Below are 18,012 nucleotides of genomic sequence, written 5' to 3' on the forward strand. Positions count from 1 at the left end.
AGAAATGAAGGATTCACTAACTGAAATAAAGAATAATTTATAAGGAATCAACAGTAGAGTAGGTGAAGCCACGAATCAAACCATCAATTTTGAATATAAGGAAACAAAAACACCTAATCAGAACAGTACAAAGAAAAATGATTTCAAAAAAATGAGGATAGTATAAGGAGCCTCTGGGACAAGTGTACCAACATTCACATCATGGCGGTGCCAGAGAGAGAACAAGAAATTGAAACTTATTTGAAAAAATAATGACAGAAAACTTTCCTAACTTGGTGATGGAAACAAACATAAAAGTCCAGGAATTGAAGAGTTCCAAACAATATGAACCCAAAGAGGCCCACACCAAGACACATCAAAATTGTAATGCAAAAGATTAAAGATAAACAGAAAACTTTTTTCAATTAATTAATTTTTTTGTTACAGATGTCCCTCCTATTCCTCCCACTGACACTCTCATCCCTGCTCCTGTCCCCCATCCACCCTCACTGTATTGTTGTCTGTGTCCATGGGTTATGCATATATGCATAGAAGTTCTTTGGTTTATATCTTCCCACCCTTCCCCCATCCCCCGAGGTTTGTTAGTCTATTCCCTACTTCCATGTCTCTGGGTCTATTTTGTTCATCAGCTTATTTTGTTCATTATATTTCACAAATAAGTGAGATCATGTGATATTTGTCTTTCTGCGGTTAGCATATTTCACTTAGCATAATATTCTCCAGTTTCCTACATGCCATCTGAAAGGGTAAGAGATCTTTCTTCCTTACAGCTGTGTAGCATTCCATTGTGTATATGTACCACAGCTTTTTTATTCACTCATCTACTAGTGGACACTTGGGCTATTTCCAGATCTTAGCTATTGTAAATAGTGCTACTATAAACATATGGGTGCATATATTCTTTCTGATTGGTATTTCAGGCTTCTTAGGATATATTCCTAGAAGCAGAATCACTGGGTCAAATGGCAGTTCAATTTTTAATATTTTGAGGAAATTCCATATTGTTTTCCATAGTGTCTGCATTCCCACCAGCAGTGTACTAGAGTTCCTTTTTCTCCACATCCTTGCTAGCACTTGTTTGATGATTTGTTGATGGGAGCCATTCTGGCAAGTGTGAGGTAATACATCATAGTTGTTTTAATTTGCATCTCTCTAAACAGCGAATCTTAAAAGCAGCAAGAGCCCTGGCCAGTTTGGCTCAGCGGTTAGAGCGTCAGACTGCGGTCCAGAGAGACCCGAGTTCGGTTCCCGCTAAGGGCACGTACCTCAGTTGCAGTTTCTCCCCAGCAAAAAGTCCTCAGGTGAGGATAAAAAAAAAAAAAAAAAAAAAAAATCACATTAAAAGCAGTTAGTTACCTACCAGGGAGCTCCCATAAGACTGTCAGCTGATTTCTCAAAAGAAACTTGGCAGGCTAGAATGAAGTGGCAAGAAATATTCAAAGTGATGAAAAGCAAAGAACTACAACCTAGATTATTCTATTCTGCAAAGCTATCATTTAGAATTGATGGATATATAAAGAGCTTCCTAGACAAGAAAAAGCTAAAGGAGTTCATCACCACCAAACCAGTATTATATGAAATGTTAAAGGGTCTTCTTTTTTTTTTTTTTATATGAATTTTTATTTATTTTTTTGCTACAGATATTTTAACTTTTTACCCCATTGGCACCCCCCACCCCACCCCACCTCCGCCTCGTCCCCGGCTTCGTTGTCCATGTCCATTGGTCATGCATACATGAATGCATGCATATAAGTTCTGTGGTTTATCTCTTCCCACCCCCCCACTCCCACATTCCCTCTTCTGAGGGATGTCAGTCTGTGCCCTACTTCCATGTGTCTGGGTCTACTGTATTCCTCAGAATACAGTATGTTATGTTCATTATATTCTGTATATTAGTGAGGTCATGTGGTATTTGCCTTTTTCTGCTTGGCTTCTTTCACTTAGGATAATACTTTCCAGGTCCCTCCATGTCATCTCAAAGGATAAGAGATCTTTCTTTCTTACCGCTGCATAGTACTCCATTGTGTATATGTACCACTGCTTTTTTATCCATTCGTCTACTGGTGGACACTTGGGCTGTTTACAGATCTTAGCTATTGTAAATAGTGCTGCTATGAACATGGGGGTACATATATTCTTCCTGATTGGTGATTCAGACTTCTTAGGGTATATTCCCAGCAGTGGGATCACTGGGTCAAATGGGAGTTCAGTTTTTAATTTTTTGAGGTAGCACCACATTGTTTTCCATAGCGGCTGCACCAGTCTGCATTCCCACCAGCAGTGTATTAGAGTACCCTTTTCTCCACACCCTCGCCAACACTTATTGTTTGATGATTTGTTGATGGCAGCCATTCTGACAGGTGTGAGGTGATACCTCATTGTTGTTTTAATTTGCATCTCTCTGATGATTAGTGATGTTGACATTGCTTCATATGTCTTTTAGCCATTTGTATGTCCTGTTTGGAGAGGTGTCTATTCAGCTCCTCTGCCCATTTTTTAACTAGGTTCTTTGTCTTCCTTTTGTGGAGTTGTATGAGCACTCTATATATATTGGAAATTAACCCCTTATCTGATACATCATTGGCAATGCTGTTCTCCCATACAGTGGGTTGCCTTTCCATTTTGATGATTGTTTCTTTTGCTGTGCAGAAGCTTTTTAGTTTGATGTAGTCCCATGTGTTCATTTTCTCCTTTATTTCTGTTGCCTTAGGTGATGTATCAGTGAAAATTCTGCTCCGTATGAAGTCTGAAATTTTGTTGCCTACATTTTCTTCTAGAATTTTTATGGATTCACGGGTCACATTTAAGTCTTTTATCCATTTTGAGTTTATTTTTGTGTATGGTGTAAGTTGATGGTCTAGTTTCATTTTTTTGCATGTAGCTGTCCAGTTTTCCCAGCACCATTTATTAAAGAGGCTGTCTTTACTCCACTGTATGGTCTTGCCACCTTTGTCAAATATTAATTGAGCGTATTGCCTTGGGTCCATTTCTGGGTTTTCAGTTCTGTTCCACTGGTCTATATGCCTGTCCAGGCTGTTTTGGTTACAGTCGCTTTGTAGTATAACCTGATATCTGGTATTGTGATCCCACCTACTTTGTTCTTCTTTTTCAAGATTGCTGTGGCTATTCGGGGTCTTTTTTGGTTCCATATGAACTTTTGAAGTATTTGTTCTAGTTCTATGAAATATGTCGTTGGTATTTTGATGGGGATTGCATTGAATCCATAGATTGCTTTGGGTAGTATGGACATTTTAATGATGTTAATTCTTCCAATCCATGAACAGGGTATGTGCTTCCACTTTTTTATATCTTCCTCTATTTCTTGTTTCAATGACCTGTAGTTTTCTGTAAATAGGTCCTTTACTTCTTTGGTTAAGTTTATTCCTAGGTATCGTAATTTTTTTGGCGCGATGGTAAATGGGATTGTTTTTTCAGTTTCTCTTTCTGTGAGTTCATCATTGGTGTACAAGAATGCCATCGATTTCTTGACGTTAATTTTGTATCCTGCTACTTTGCTAAATTCATTTATTAAGTCTAGTAGATTTTTGATGGAGTCTTTAGGGTTTTCTATGTACAATATCATGTCATCTGCAAATAATGACAGTTTCATTTCCTCCTTTCCAATTTGGATCCCTTTTATTTTTTCTTCATGTCTGATTGCTGTGGCTAAGACTTCCAGTACAATGTTAAATAAGAGTGGCGAAAGTGGACAGCCCTGTCTTGTTCCTGTTCTTAATGGAAATGTTTTCAGTTTCTGTCCATTGAGTATGATGTTGGCTGTAGGCCTTTCATATATGGCCTTTATTATGTCGAGATATGATCCCTCTATTCCCACACTGCTGAGCGTTTTTATCAGAAATGGATGCTGGATTTTGTCGAAGGCTTTTTCAGCATCTATTGATATGATCATATGGTTTTTATTCTTCATTTTGTTTATGTGGTGTATCACATTTATTGATTTGCGAATATTGTACCAGCCTTGCATCCCTGGAATGAATCCCACTTGGTCATGGTGAATAATTTTTTTGATGTATTTCTGGATCCGATTTGCTAATATTTTGTTCAGGATTTTGGCGTCTATGTTCATCAGGGATATTGGCCTGTAGTTTTCTTTCTTTGTAGTGTCTTTTTCTGGTTTTAGAATTAGAATTATGCTGGCTTCATAGAACGTGTTTGGAAGTCTTCCTTCTTCTTGAATTTTTTGAAAGAGTTTGCGGAGAATAGGTGTTAGTTCTTTTCTGAATGTTCGGTAAAACTCCCCCGTGAAGCCATCTGGGCCTGGGCTTTTGTTTGCTGGGAGAGTCTTGATTACCTCTTCAATTTCCTTCGTTGTTATTGGTCTGTTAAAGTTTTCTATCTCTTCCTGGAGTAGTTTTGGGAGACGGTGTGTCTCTAGAAATTTGTCCATTTCGCTTAGATTGTCGAATTTGTTGCCATATAGTTGTTCGTATTTCCGTGGTGTTGGTTGTTACTTCTCCTCTTTCATTTCTGATTTTGTGTATTTGGGTTCTCTCTCTTTGTTTCTTGGTGAGTCTAGCTAAGGGTCCATCAATCTTGTTTATGTTTTCGAAAAACCAGCTCTTTGTTTCATTGATCCTTTGAATTGTCTTTTTGGTCCTATGTCATTTATTTCTGCTCTGATCTTTACTATTTCCTTCCTTCTACTTGCTCTGGGGTTTTCTTTTTGTTTGATTTCTAATTCTTTAAGTTGTGAGGTTAGACAGTCAATTAGAAATTTTTCTTGTTTTTTGAGTAGGCCCGTAGTGCTATGAACTTCCCTCTCAGAACTGCTTTCGCTGCATCCCATAGATTTTGTGTTGTTGTGTGTTCATTTTCATTGGTTTCCAGGAAGTGTTTAATTTCTTCCTTGATCTCCTCGGTGATCCATTCATTGTTTAATAACGTGCTATTTAGCCTCCATGTGTTGAAATATCTTTGCATGTTCTTGTTGCAGTTGATTTCTAGTTTCATGCCATTGTGATCTGAGAAGATGCTTGATATGATTTCAATCTTCTTGAACTTGTAGAGATGTAGTTTGTGTCCTATCATGTGGTCTATTTTTGAGAATGTCCCATGTGCACTTGAGAAGAATGTGTATTCTGTAGTTTTGGGGTGTAATTCTCTGTAGATATCTATTAAATCCATTTGGTCTAGTGCTTCATTTAGAGTCTCTGTTTCCTTGCTAATTTTTTGCCTAGAGGATCTATCCAGTGCTGTCAATGGGGTGTTGAAGTCCCCTGCTATGATTGTATTATTGTCGATTTCTCCTTGGAAGTCCTCCAGAAGATTTTTAATATATTTTGGTGCTCCTATATTGGGTGCATATATGTTTATCAAGGTTATATCTTCCTGTTGGATAGATCCTTTCAATATTATATAGTGGCCTTCTTTGTCTCTAGTTATGGTCTTCATTTTGAAATCTATTTTATCAGATATGAGAATTGCTACCCCAGCTTTTTTTTTGCTTTCCATTTGCTAGGAAAATTTTTTTCCATCCCTTCACTTTTAACCTATGTGAGTCTTTTGTTGAGAGGTGGGTGTCTTGTAAACAACATATAGATGAGTCATGCTTTCTTATCCAATCAGCTACTCTGTGTCTTTTTATGGGAGCATTCAATCCATTTATGTTTAAGGTGATTATTGATATGTACTTATATATTGCCATTTTTGTTTAGTGTGGTTCTATTTTTCTTCCCATTTCTACTGCTAATTACAGTAGTCCTTTTAACATTTCTTGGAGAACTGGTTTGGTGCTCATGTATTTCCTTAGCCTTCTTTTGTCTGGGAAGCTCTTTATTTGATCTTCTATTTTGAATGATAGCCTTGCTGGGTAGAGTAGTCTTGGATTCAGATTCTTGTTTTTCATGACTTTGATTACTTCATGCCATTCCCTTCTGGCCTGTAGTGTTTCTTGTGAGAAGTCAGCTGAGAGCCTTATGGGGTTCCCTTTGTAGGTAACCTGTTGCTTATCTCTTGCTGCTTTTAGGATTCTCTCTTTGTCTTTAATTTGTGGCATTTTAATTACTATGTGTCTTGGTGTGGGCCTGTTTGGGTTCTTCTTACTTGGGACTCTCTGTGCTTCTTGAACTTGAATGCCTTCTTCCTTCACCAAATTAGGGAAGTTTTCTCTCACTATCTTTTGGAATATATTCTCTATCCCTTGCTCATTTTCTTCTTCTTCGGGGACTCCTATGATGCGAATATTATTATGTTTCCAGTTTTCCCATAGTTCTCTTAAGCTGTCTTCCTGTTTTTTAATAGTTGTTTCCTTTTGTTTTTCTGATTGGTTGATTTTTTCTACCCTGTCTTCTAGTTCACTGATCCGGTCCTCAGCTTCCTCTACTCTGCTTTTTAAACCTTCCGATGTGTTTTTCATTTCTGATATGTCATTTTTTATCTCTTCTTGTTGGTTTTTAATTTCCATTTGGCTTATTTTCAGTGTCTCTATGTCCTTACTCATGCTGTTCAGCTTCCTCAAGATCATGGCTCTGAATTCTAGCTCTGTTAACATGCCTAATTGCTCCACATTGATCTCATCTTCGGTGGAGGTCTCTTGCTCTTTCATTTGGCTTCTGTTTCTGTGTTTCACCATTTTGGCTATCACTGTGCGCTTTGGAGCCTGTCAAGTTCTCCCTGTGGGTGTTGGTGTTCTGCTGTTTGTGGCTCCCTCTCCTAGGTTTAGATGAGCGAGGGAGGACCCACGTTGAACACCACTGTCAAGTCTTACTTTCCTGGTTAAAGTTGCCAGCCCAGGAAAGGTACCGTTATCCTCTAGCTTTTTGCCTGAAGGCTAGCAGTCTAGGTTACTTGATGAGTTTTGGGTTGTCAGTTGATTAAAAAACTCCCTCTGGTGCTCAGCCAAGGGGCTTTCATGAGGGTGGGACAGATGCTGGTTGTTAGTGAGCCTCAATTAGCACTTCATTGGCCCACAGGGTGGGGTTGGATCTCCGAGGGAGGGGCTGCTGCCTCTCCTCAGAGCTCTGGGAAGGAGCAATGTGGCCACTGTCCTGAGTGGCTGCACTCAGCCAAAGGTCTGAGCGCCCTCCAAACCCCGAGTTTCCCGACAGAGTTCCAGTCCAGTCCGCCCTCCCTCTGCCGGAGCCCAAGGTGAGTGGCTGTGGCTGTTTCAGCCTCTGTCCCGGCTCTGCGCTGTGGAGCCGCCTGGGAGTGTGACCCGAGGGCACCGCTCCCAGCTAAGGCCGCTGCCAAGCTGCCGACCATGGGCTCCCAGCCCCGTCTCGCGCCTTCGCAAGCCTACTGGGATAGAGTCCGTGTCCCTCGTTGTATGGTCCTCGCAAGCTGCTTTTCTGTTGGTTTTTCCCGTCGATTTGTCTGTGTTATAGTTGTAATTCCAGTTTGGTTCTGGGAGACGGTCTGTGTAGCTCCGTTCACTCCGCCGCCATTTTTCTCCTCCCAACGGGTCTTCTTGAAGAAGATAAAAAATATAAACAATCACTCTGGCTGGTTGCTCAGTGGTTAGAGCGTCAACCCATGGACTAAAGGGTCACTTTTTCAATTCCTGGTCAAAAGCTTGTACCTGGGTTGCAGGTTCAATCCCTGGCCCTGGTCAGGGTTGTGTGGAAGGCAACCAATCAATGTGTTTCTTTCACATTGATGTTTCTTTCTCTCTCTCTTTCCCTCCCTTCCACTCTATCTAAAAATCAATGAAAAAATATCCTCAGGTGAGGATTAACAAGAAAAACAATATGAATAATAAAATTGCAATCAATGTATATCTATCAGCCCAGCCGTTGTGGCTCAATGGTTGAGTGTCAACCCATGCAGATTGGGTTGTGGGTCAAATTTCCAGTGGGGGGCATGCAGGTGGTGGCCAAATGATGCTGTCTCTCATTGTTGTCTCTCTTTCTCTCTCTCTCTCTCTCTCTCTCTCTCTCTCTCTCTCTTCCTTCCTTTCTCTCAAAAATCAATAAAGGAAAGAAAATTTTAAAAAAATGCATATCTATCAACAATTAAATCTACAAATAAAGTGACCAAGCAGAACAGAAACAGATTGAAATACAGTGAATTTTTTTGGCCAGGTGGAAGGGGGTTTGACAGAATGAGCAAAAAAGGTGAAGGAGTTAAGAAATACAAATTGGTGTTAGAGAATATTTATGGAGATATAAAGTACAGCATAGGGAATATAGTCAATAATACTTTAATAACTAGGGAGGGTGCTGGATGGGTATGGAATTTATTGGGGTCATTACTTATTAAGTTGTGTAATGTCTGGTCACTGGGGTATAACACCTGACACTAATATAATGATATATGTCAACTATAATTGAAAGAAAAAAAAAAGTAAAACAGTAAAGCTGACCAGAGAAGAATCCCAACCTCCCTTATACACTCATTTTGATGCATCAGCATATTAAAAATACACCTGGAAAGTTGATAAGTATTCTGCTGAAACACTCCCTTAAGATCCTTGCCACAGAAGGGAGATAAAACCCTTAAGACAAATACCTGGTGTGGGCTCTCTCTGGAGCATGCCATGTCCCCTCTTGGGCATAAAACAAGTTTTTACTTCTTTTCTCCCAGTTTCTAAGATCCCATGAGACTTCCAACCAGGTGAGCATACTATTACATTCCTCAACGCCCTCTGGCCTCCTCAACAATGACTTCAGGAATTACCTGCTTCAGCAGGAAATTAAACCTTCCAGAAATGTTCTCCAAATACTGTGAATCCATGAACATGGCATCACATTCACATGTGCTCGCAAGCCAATCTGTTGGCTGAAGTCACTGCCTGATATCCTTCATGTTTTTCTTTTTTTCCAGTTCTCTTTTGTCATGGACACTATGTATGAGACTACTTGAAAGAGACTGAGTATTGCTAATGGTTCAAAGCCCATCAGGATGATACACATGTCCATACCAATGTTCTGTCTCTAGACACCTTCAGTCCATTGATGATCTGGTGCCTGAGTGGTGATATGTTCCGTACAGAAACAATGGCCTCTACATTATTTCTGTCCCACTCAAAGAGTGTTGCATACTCAGAGTGCTGTTTGTCGAATGATGTCTCTCAGTAATAATTCAATGGAGTTTTGTTTTTCAACCTTTTCCCAGAATCTCACAAAATGGTTTTGGTTTTGGTTCTTATATCTATTACTATAGAATGGTACAGATGCCATGTTAAGCCCACTATTTTCCTCATTATTCCTAGCCTCTCCCTAAACCAAACCCTCTCCTTATTATTAGAAAGCAAAAACCTTAATGTAGACCACTTAGAGGTGTCCACATGCCTGCCACATCTGCTCCCATCTTAGACAGTCAAAAATACACACTATCCTTCTGATATGTTTCTCTCTTTGTGTATACGTTTGTGTGTGTGTGTGCACAGATGTCAGATTGTCCTGATTGTATCTTCTTCTATGGCTCCTCCTTATTGCCACACTAATCCATTAACACACTAAGCTATCACATCTCAGATACACCCTCCTTTCCTATGTGTGCTTGTTTGTCTGAAGAAGAATGAATAGGGAGACATTTGAAGGCCAGAAGGAATTTCTGAATTTTAATCTCAGTTCTGACACTAATCCATTGACTTCTGAATAATATAAATTCTGAAGGTTAGAAAGGATTCTAAAAGTTCATCTATCTCTAAATTTTTTTCCCAATAGGCAATCATCCAGTCTACATTTTAATATCTAAGCTAAGAATAAATGCATTTCTGAGATTCCCCATTTCCTTTGGGGGAATTTGTACATCAAGGGTAAGTTTTTTTGCTATAGGTTTCTTTCAATACTTCTAAATTTACCACCTTGAATTTAGACAGAAAATGCATATTCCCTCTGATTTATGATATCTTTTTAGTCATTTGGAATTAGCTAACTAGGAATAAGTATCTTTTTATTCCTATATTAAATGTCCTTAGCCCTGGCCAGTTTGGCTCAGCGGTTAGAGCGTCGGCCTGCGGTCCGGAGAGACCCAGGTTCGGTTTCCGCTAGGGGCACGTGCTTCGGTTGCAGTTTGTCCCCGGCCCTGGTTGGTCGTGCGGGTGGCAGCCACTCGATGTGTCCCTTCACGTCGATGTTTCTCACTCTCTCTCCCTTCCTCTCTCTCCCTCCCACTCTATCTGTACAAAAAATGGAAAAATATCCTCGGGTGAGGATTTAAAAAAAAAAAAAAAATGTCCTTAGTGTGTTCAGTTATTCCTTGTGACACCGTTTGGAGTTACTTTATGACTTGGATGCTCTCAGCTGAATGTGTCCCAATTTGTCTTTTAACATATGTCTCTAACTCTCTAACATATTGTTCCCAGACGGGGACTTGGCCTGGAGCAGGTCTGCCTCAGGTTAGCCTATAGTGTGTGGGTTCTTGACTTCGTGCAGGAAAGATTTCATAAAATGAGTCCCAGTGATTTGGAGAGTACATTTACTGAAGCCGGGGACAGTGAAACAAAGGAAGGACTTAGAGTAGAAGTAACAGGAGAGAGCCTAGGTGGAGTTCTGCTTTGGCTCCCTAGAAATGTTATAGGAAAAAAGAGAGCCAAGGTGGGTCTGCTGTGAGCTCACTGGGATGTCAGAGAAAAGGGAGGCCTTAGAGACAGGATCAGAGGGTAAGCCCAGGAGGAGCTGCCGCTGCCCACTGCTCCCCTGGGTGCAAGTCTCTTGGGAACTCTGAGAGTTCAGGAGGAAGCAATAAATTTACGCCAGAAAAGGGGCATGGGTATATTCTAGAGGGAGTCCACACTGATATCCTTTGTCTTGAGTGTTTTTTCTCTCTCTTTTGGGGGCAAAATACTTAGGGAAGGATTTTAGCAGAATATTCAGCTTTCCATGTATGTCTTTAATATGCTGATGCATTACAATGACTATATAGCAGAGTTTGAGGTTATTCTTTGGTCTGCTTTACTGTTTTATTTTTATCTTGGGTCTATCTGGCTTTAGTTATTTATTCCCCTGATTTCATCTGTCCTTGGGTTTGGCTGGCACAAATGGCATTACTTGGGTCTCTGTTCTCTATCTCTCTGACCAGGATGGTTTAAGCTATGCATTCTCTGGTTAGGGAGGAGAGGTGTAAACCATTTGCTCTCAAATGTCCTTGGTTAGGGAAGATAAGGTCTTGTGATTCACTAGTTGGCTGTACGTTGTTTAAATTGTTTGGCCTTGTTTAATTATCTTGTCTCAGTTTCCCCATTCCACTTGCCCAGGAATTTTCCTAACTTCTTACAGTCCCGCCTCAATATGATGCTCAGAATTATTCAGCAATTAAAGGAAATGAAGTATGAATGCATGCTATAGATGAATGAACCTCGAAAACATATGCTAAGTGAAAGAAGCCAGTCACAAAAGACCGCATACTATATGTTTCCTTTTATATAAAATGTCTAGACTGGAAAAATCTGCACAGACACAAAGTAATTAATAGTTGCCTAGGACTCAAGGGGTAAGGAGATGGAAAGATTGGGGGATAATGGCTATGAGGTGTGGGTTTTCTTTTGGGGTAATAAAAATGTTCTAGAATTGATTGCACAACTCTGTAAATATACTAAAAGCCATTGAATTGTACACTTTGAATAAATTATATGGTATGTAAATTATATCTCAATTTAGTTTTTTCCCTGAAAATATAAAATAATTTTTATTTTGTGCCCCCAAATAAAAGGGGAACATAAAAGCATTGGCAATCTCTGCAACAAGTCCATATGATTATATCTGTTTTATAAATAAGAAAACCAAGTCTCAGAAACATTAAAATTAATTCCCCAAGGTCATATCTAGAACATGAGAGATGAAAACACATCAAAAGATTGGTTAGGTTAAAAATGTTGGGATATCTCCTAAAAAACTTTGAAGTTCATAGACTTAAAACTTGAATTTGATATTAATTACTGATGCAAATAAACACATTTCTTTAGGTGGCTGTTGAATTATGCAATTGGTTAGGGTGGGAAAGTCTGGAAGCAAACAAGACAGAAAAGCTGTCAAGGAGGATGTTGACCATGGAGTAAAAAAGGTAGATCCAAGGCTGCTAGTTATTTCTCTCTCTCTCTCTCTCTCTCTCTCTCTCTCTCTCTCTCTCTCTCTCTCTCTCTCCCTCTCTCTCTCTCTCTCTGTATCCATTGCATCTGGGGAGTACTTGCATATCTTGTTAGTCAGTAGTCCTGACTCTACTAAATTTTATGAATACAGTTCTGAGAGAATGCTGTTTTTGGTTTTTCTTTTTTAGTTCTATTGCCATTTTCAGAATGTAATTTATCTAGTCTTAAGCCTCCTTGGGTTAACTTCTTACTGTTCTCACAATATATAATATTTTCTAAGCTTAATATGACTTAAGCATATTTTCCACAAGTCTGGGGGAAAAAAAGACTACATGTCTTATTTCCATTCTTATGGGAACATGATTTGAGTTAAACCTTTTCTTCTAATCAATACTCTCCTTAACTGGGTGAATGGCATTTTCATGTAAGCAGTTTTTCTTCATGCTGTTTTAGGCACCATGTAAAACTTTTGATCCATCAGAGCTGCCCTATTACCTTACTCAGAGATAATACTCAAAGCCAAGGCTATCTCAGATGCAAAAGTGATGCAGGGTTATACAAGATCATTGGAAGTCAAGTGCTTACTTAAGTTTCTACTACCATGTGTCATGCATTGTGCTGCACACCTTCAAATATGCCCACAATCATCTTGTGAATCTAGTCATCTGATTTGCCAACTGGAATCTTATCTTTTTTTTTTATCCTCACCTGAGGACATTTTTATATATTTTTGTTCAGACAGAGTGGGAGGGAGAGAGAAGAAGAAGAGAAAGAAGGAGGAGGAGGAGGAGGAGGAGGAGGAGGAGGAGGAGGAGGAGGAGGAGGAGAAGAAAGAAGAAGAAGAAGGAGGAGGAGGAGGAGGAGGGAGAAACATCGACATGAAAGGGACATGTCGAGTGGCTGCCACTCGCACAACCAACCAGGGCTGGGGACAAACTGCAACCAAGGTACATGCCCGTAGCAAGAACCAAACCCGGGTCTCTCTAGACTGCAGGCTGATGCTCTAACCACTGAGCCAAACCGGCCAGGGCTGGAACCTTACCATCTTTTGAGAAAGGCTCCTGTGAGGAATTGTTGCCCTTAATTCCTGTGCACTTTAATTCTCATAGCTAACTGTTGAACTTTTTCTTAAAGTTATCTTTATTGTTGAAAGTCTTACAGATGTTCCTCCTTTTTCACCCCATTGAGACAACAGTGCAGTGAAGGTGGGGTCAGGGGTGGGAGTGTGGAGGAGTGTGTCAGAACAGCTGTTTAAAAAATATGATGTCCAGAAGGGAATCAAACAGTAATCTAAAGTAGATTTCTTTTTAACCTCTGGATTTCAATTTCACTCTCTACAAAATAGATGAGTGAATAATATCTGCTCCACCTTCTTGACAGGGTTGTTGAATCACATTTTACAACATCATAATTATGTAAATTATTAATTTGAATGACTCTTACCACCTCATAGCTGGGTTGCCAACATAATCCACTTGCTGGTAACTCATTTGTTTTGTTGGGTTAGAGATTTTTTTTTTTTTCATTTTAAATACCTGTTATCCTACTCAGAAGAATGCAAGGAACATTTAGTACACATTGTAAAAAGTTCAACTCTTCCCCTTAATATTTAAAGTTACTTCCAACTTTGTCCTATGACTTTCTGTCATTCTTCCCAGACAATCTACATTTCAATTACAAAACAGTTTCTTTCTCCAACATATACTATGCGTATTAAAACCCTTATAGCTGGTTTTACTTCTCAAACAAAATATACCGTTATGGACTGAATGTTTGTATTCCCCACCAAATTCACATTGAAGCCCTGACCTAAAATGATGGTAGTTGGAGGTCGGGCCTCTGGAGGCGGGGTGTAATTAGGTTTGGATGAGGTCATGAAGTTGTGTCCCCCAACATGGGACTGGTCTCCTTATAATAAGAGGATGAGAAACTAGATATTGCTCCTTCTCTCTACATGTGAAGGCATGTCAAGTAGGTGACCATCTTCAAGCCAGGTGGAGAGTTCTCATCCAGGAACTGAAGGGCTAGTACTTTGACCTTGGACTTCCCAGCCTCCATAACTATGAGAAATAAATTACTGTTGTTTACAACACCCAAAATATGGTATTTTGTTATGTCAGTGTGAGCTGACCAATACATACCCCTTGAAACTTTCCACCAATCCTCAGTCACGGCTTCCTTCAAAAGTTTTTTAAAACTTTCTTCTCTTGGAGTATCTCCCCATACTGATCACTTTGTTACTCTGCATCCTCTCGGAAGTTTAGCTTCATATAAAAGCTAATTTTCATTTATTTATCCATGCATTATATTTTTACTCCTCGCCTACTTGACAAGGTTTCCAAATGAAAAAAGGGTAATGTGTTATAACTTCTTTCCTCCAAAACACATGTTTTGTAGACATTTCCACCAGTACTCAGTTATAAATGTTTCTTTTCCTGAAACTGTTGGTCCCACACTCTATATGGCCTGAAGCTCATAGGAAAGACTGGCAATAACAGATAATTCAAAATGAGTAATACAAAAACATTATGTTGCAAGTTCACTCCATCAATTTTAATTCCAGAGCTTCTGATGATCACCAACATTTAGAGTCCCAAGAAATACCAAGAGAGTAGAAGGTGACTACATACTGTTTATGGCTTGCTCCTTTCTGTTGATAATACAAAAGAGCACAGGAATAGTTGAGGAGGTTCTTGAAATTGCATCTCTTGAGGCCAGCAGGTTTGACTAATGTAGGAGAACAGTAAAGGAAGTGTCGGAAAAGGACACTTACAATCTCTGCTAGCCCACAGGTCTGGTTTAAAACTATTCTGCCTGTAGCATCAGCTCAGCCTTACCTACCTTCTTGAAAAACTCAAGCACAGTTTTTCTAGTTTTTAGAAAATAAGACGTTCAGATGTAAACCAAAGAGCAATTTCCTAATTTTTAATATATCAAAAAAAAAAAAAAAGTTTTTCTTTACTACCAGCCCCATCTTCAACAGTCATTTCCTGCGATGACTAAAAGGAAAGGTAGTGCAGCTGATAGGCAGAGACCAGACCTTAAACTTATCCTTATTCATTTACTATTGGGTAAAATACCTCTGCAGCCCCAGGAGCTTCTCTCTCCCAGATCAGTTAGAGCTGGAAGGATGGAGGACAGTGAGGATTAACTCTATCTCATTTTATGCACAGGAGGCTAAGGCTTGCAAAAAGGAATGACATGCTCAGTAGCTTATGATTTACTAGCGTGGTCATAAAAACATGGGTTCAAAACTTGGCTTGGAATCTTACATGCAGCCCCAGAGGAGGGTGGTTATGGTGTGGAGTAGATTTGTTTGTGTGGGTGTGTTTTATTCCTCTTGTCATATTAAACTAGACTCTTGATTCCTTGTCTCACATTTTCTTAGGTTGAGAAAATCCCTCAAAATGTTCTCTGCTTATGAAAAGAAATGTGAGGACAGATCGAGGATAGACGGGAAGAAGGAAGGAAGGAAGTTAGGAAGTTGACCTCCTATCCCCACTCCAGACTTTTCTGTCCCCCATGATCCCTGTCTCTGCTTTCCACAAGGTTCCATTCCTTTCCCAGCACCCTCTACTTCCTAAAGGCCAGCGGACAGGGGTTTTACATTACGAAAACCTTTGCGAGGCTGCCGGGGCTGGGCATGCTCAAACGCCCAGGACCGGCTCTTTCCGCTGCCAACTTTGGCAACTCTCCCACCCGCACCCCGAAAGCGCAGGCGGGTCCGCACAGATCCCTGGGTGTGAGGACACGGTGGGAATTATCCTACTTCCGCGGGGCGAGCCAGGAAGAAGAGCACGCTGGACAGTTGGGGGTTCCGGGGGCGCTGCCAGGGGGCGTGAGGGGGTGGCGGGCCCTCGCGGGCTGTGCGGCGCCGGGGTCAGCGGCAGCGCGGGCGCGCGCCCCCGTCCGAGGGGAGCTGTCCGAGGGCACGTGCGCGGGCGCGCGCTCTGGGAGTGGTCCCGCGCGGCGGGCGGGGCGGGCAGAGGCGGAGCCGCGGCGGCGCGGACGCCGAGCAGCGCCGGGCTTCTGGAGGTTGCTGCGCGGCCACGGGCGGGAGGGCGGCAGGCGCTGTACCCAGAGCCTCAAGACCTAGGACTTCTGGGCGTTGAGGAACGCCAGGAGCGGAGCGCGGCCGGGGAGGAGCCGCACGGTGCTGTTGCTCCTTCGCCTTCCTCTCTCCGTTCAGGTGGGTGGGGGTGGCGCGGTCCGCGTCGCGAGCTGTGGGATCGCCCGCGTCCGGGGATCACATTCACCTGTGATTCGAGGCAGCGCGGGACTCGGAGGGAGCGGCGGCCGGCTCTCGCTCCTGCCACCATGGGCTGTACCCTGAGCGCCGAGGACAAGGCGGCGGTGGAGCGGAGTAAGATGATAGACCGGAACCTCCGCGAGGATGGCGAGAAGGCGGCGCGCGAGGTCAAGCTGCTGCTGCTCGGTGAGGGGCCGGGCTGGGCGGGGGCGTCCGGGAGTCCGGGGTCGGGCCGCCGTGCTGGGCGCGTGGGCGCGTGGCCGCGGCGGGTCCCCGGGCGCTGGGAAGCCCGAAGGGGACAGCAGAGCGGCCGAAGGCGCGTCGGGTAGCGCCCGGGATGGTTTCCCAGCGAGAACGGGTCTGGTGCTGTCAGCAGAGCCCAGAGGGGTGCCCCTCTCCCCATCCTCGCCCTCCTTCCCGGCGGGTGAGAACTCGCTGACGGTGGGGCGGGAGCTTCACTTCATTCGCGTGCTTGGTGTGGACCCCATGGGGAGCCGAGGAGCGGACCCCGAGTAGCCCCTTTCCTTTGAAGTTAGCTCATCGTTATAAAGATGAAAAGGAATAAGTGACAAGAAAATGAAAGCTCCTCCACCCTCCATCCCGAAATCCTTACACGGTTTCGGTGTCGCGGTTGTGGTTTTCCATGTCCAGAGTGCCACGTTTTGTGAAATCAGTGCACAATTTGCGGGGCCTCTATGGGATTGAAATTCCTTATAACTTCCTATGACGACTCAGTAAGTGTAAAAGGAGCACTGATTATATTTGCGTCAGGAAGTAGGCTGCGCTGGATGCTTGGTTTTTATTACTGTGGGGACATGGAAACCACCAAAGTTGGGTAACGTTTGCTCCGGTAAGATACTAGAGCGGTGAAAACCGATGTGGAGGTACAAAGGGTCTCGTTGAACAACTGGATTCTCTCTCCGCTGCCAGGCTTTCTGATGAATGAGATTTGCCAGGTATAATGTGAAGGCTTTTATTTGCTCTCAGTATTGATTGTTCTCTGGGTGAAACGCTGTGTGGAGGTCTTTTCCGGTTGTTTCAAGGGAGACAACATAAAAAGAGTAAGCTAGGGTTTTGACTGAGAGATACATTAGGGAAATTTTCACAGCATAAGATTTGTAGATATCTGAGTTAGGGTTTTCTTTTGTTTGCACAACCCCCTTCCCCAATAGGTAGTTAGGTAGATGAAAAATTTCTCAGAATCATTTGTACGCCCAGAGGTTGCTTTTCTTTTTTAAGTTATAACAAAAAAAGAAATATCACACAAACCTGTTTTCAGTAAGCTGCTATTTCATTGGTTTAATGACTGCAGGAAAAATGGTGGGTTTTTTTTCCTCCATTACTTGTAGTCTTAGAAGCAGAAAACTTGGCATGACTAAAAGTAATAATGATCTGAGTCATTTTGCAAGCAAACTGTGAAATAACTTTGCATTTTAAAGACCTGGGTGTCCTTTATTCTCGCCCCCTACGTAAATCTTTCTCAGTTAATACTGTTTACCAAAGTTTTTACATTAATGAGAAATGTTGTATTTTGCCAAGGTCAGTGTATTTTTAGTGCTTCTAGGCATTGAGCATAGAAGAGAAACATCTTGATATGGAAATATGTAGGTGCTCCTTTTATGAATTAAATATACTTGACTCAAAAATGAAACAAAAGGATTAAAAAGTTCTTTTCCTGCATTTCTGCACTCCTACTCTGTTAAAATTGTTCCAGTGTATTGTGGTGTAACTCTTAGTTTGAGCCAACCATCCACTGTGTTTAAAGCAATTGAAA

The sequence above is a fragment of the Molossus molossus genome, unplaced genomic scaffold (genome assembly GCF_014108415.1).
Source record: "Molossus molossus isolate mMolMol1 unplaced genomic scaffold, mMolMol1.p scaffold_m16_p_7, whole genome shotgun sequence".
NCBI lineage: Eukaryota > Metazoa > Chordata > Mammalia > Chiroptera > Molossidae > Molossus > Molossus molossus.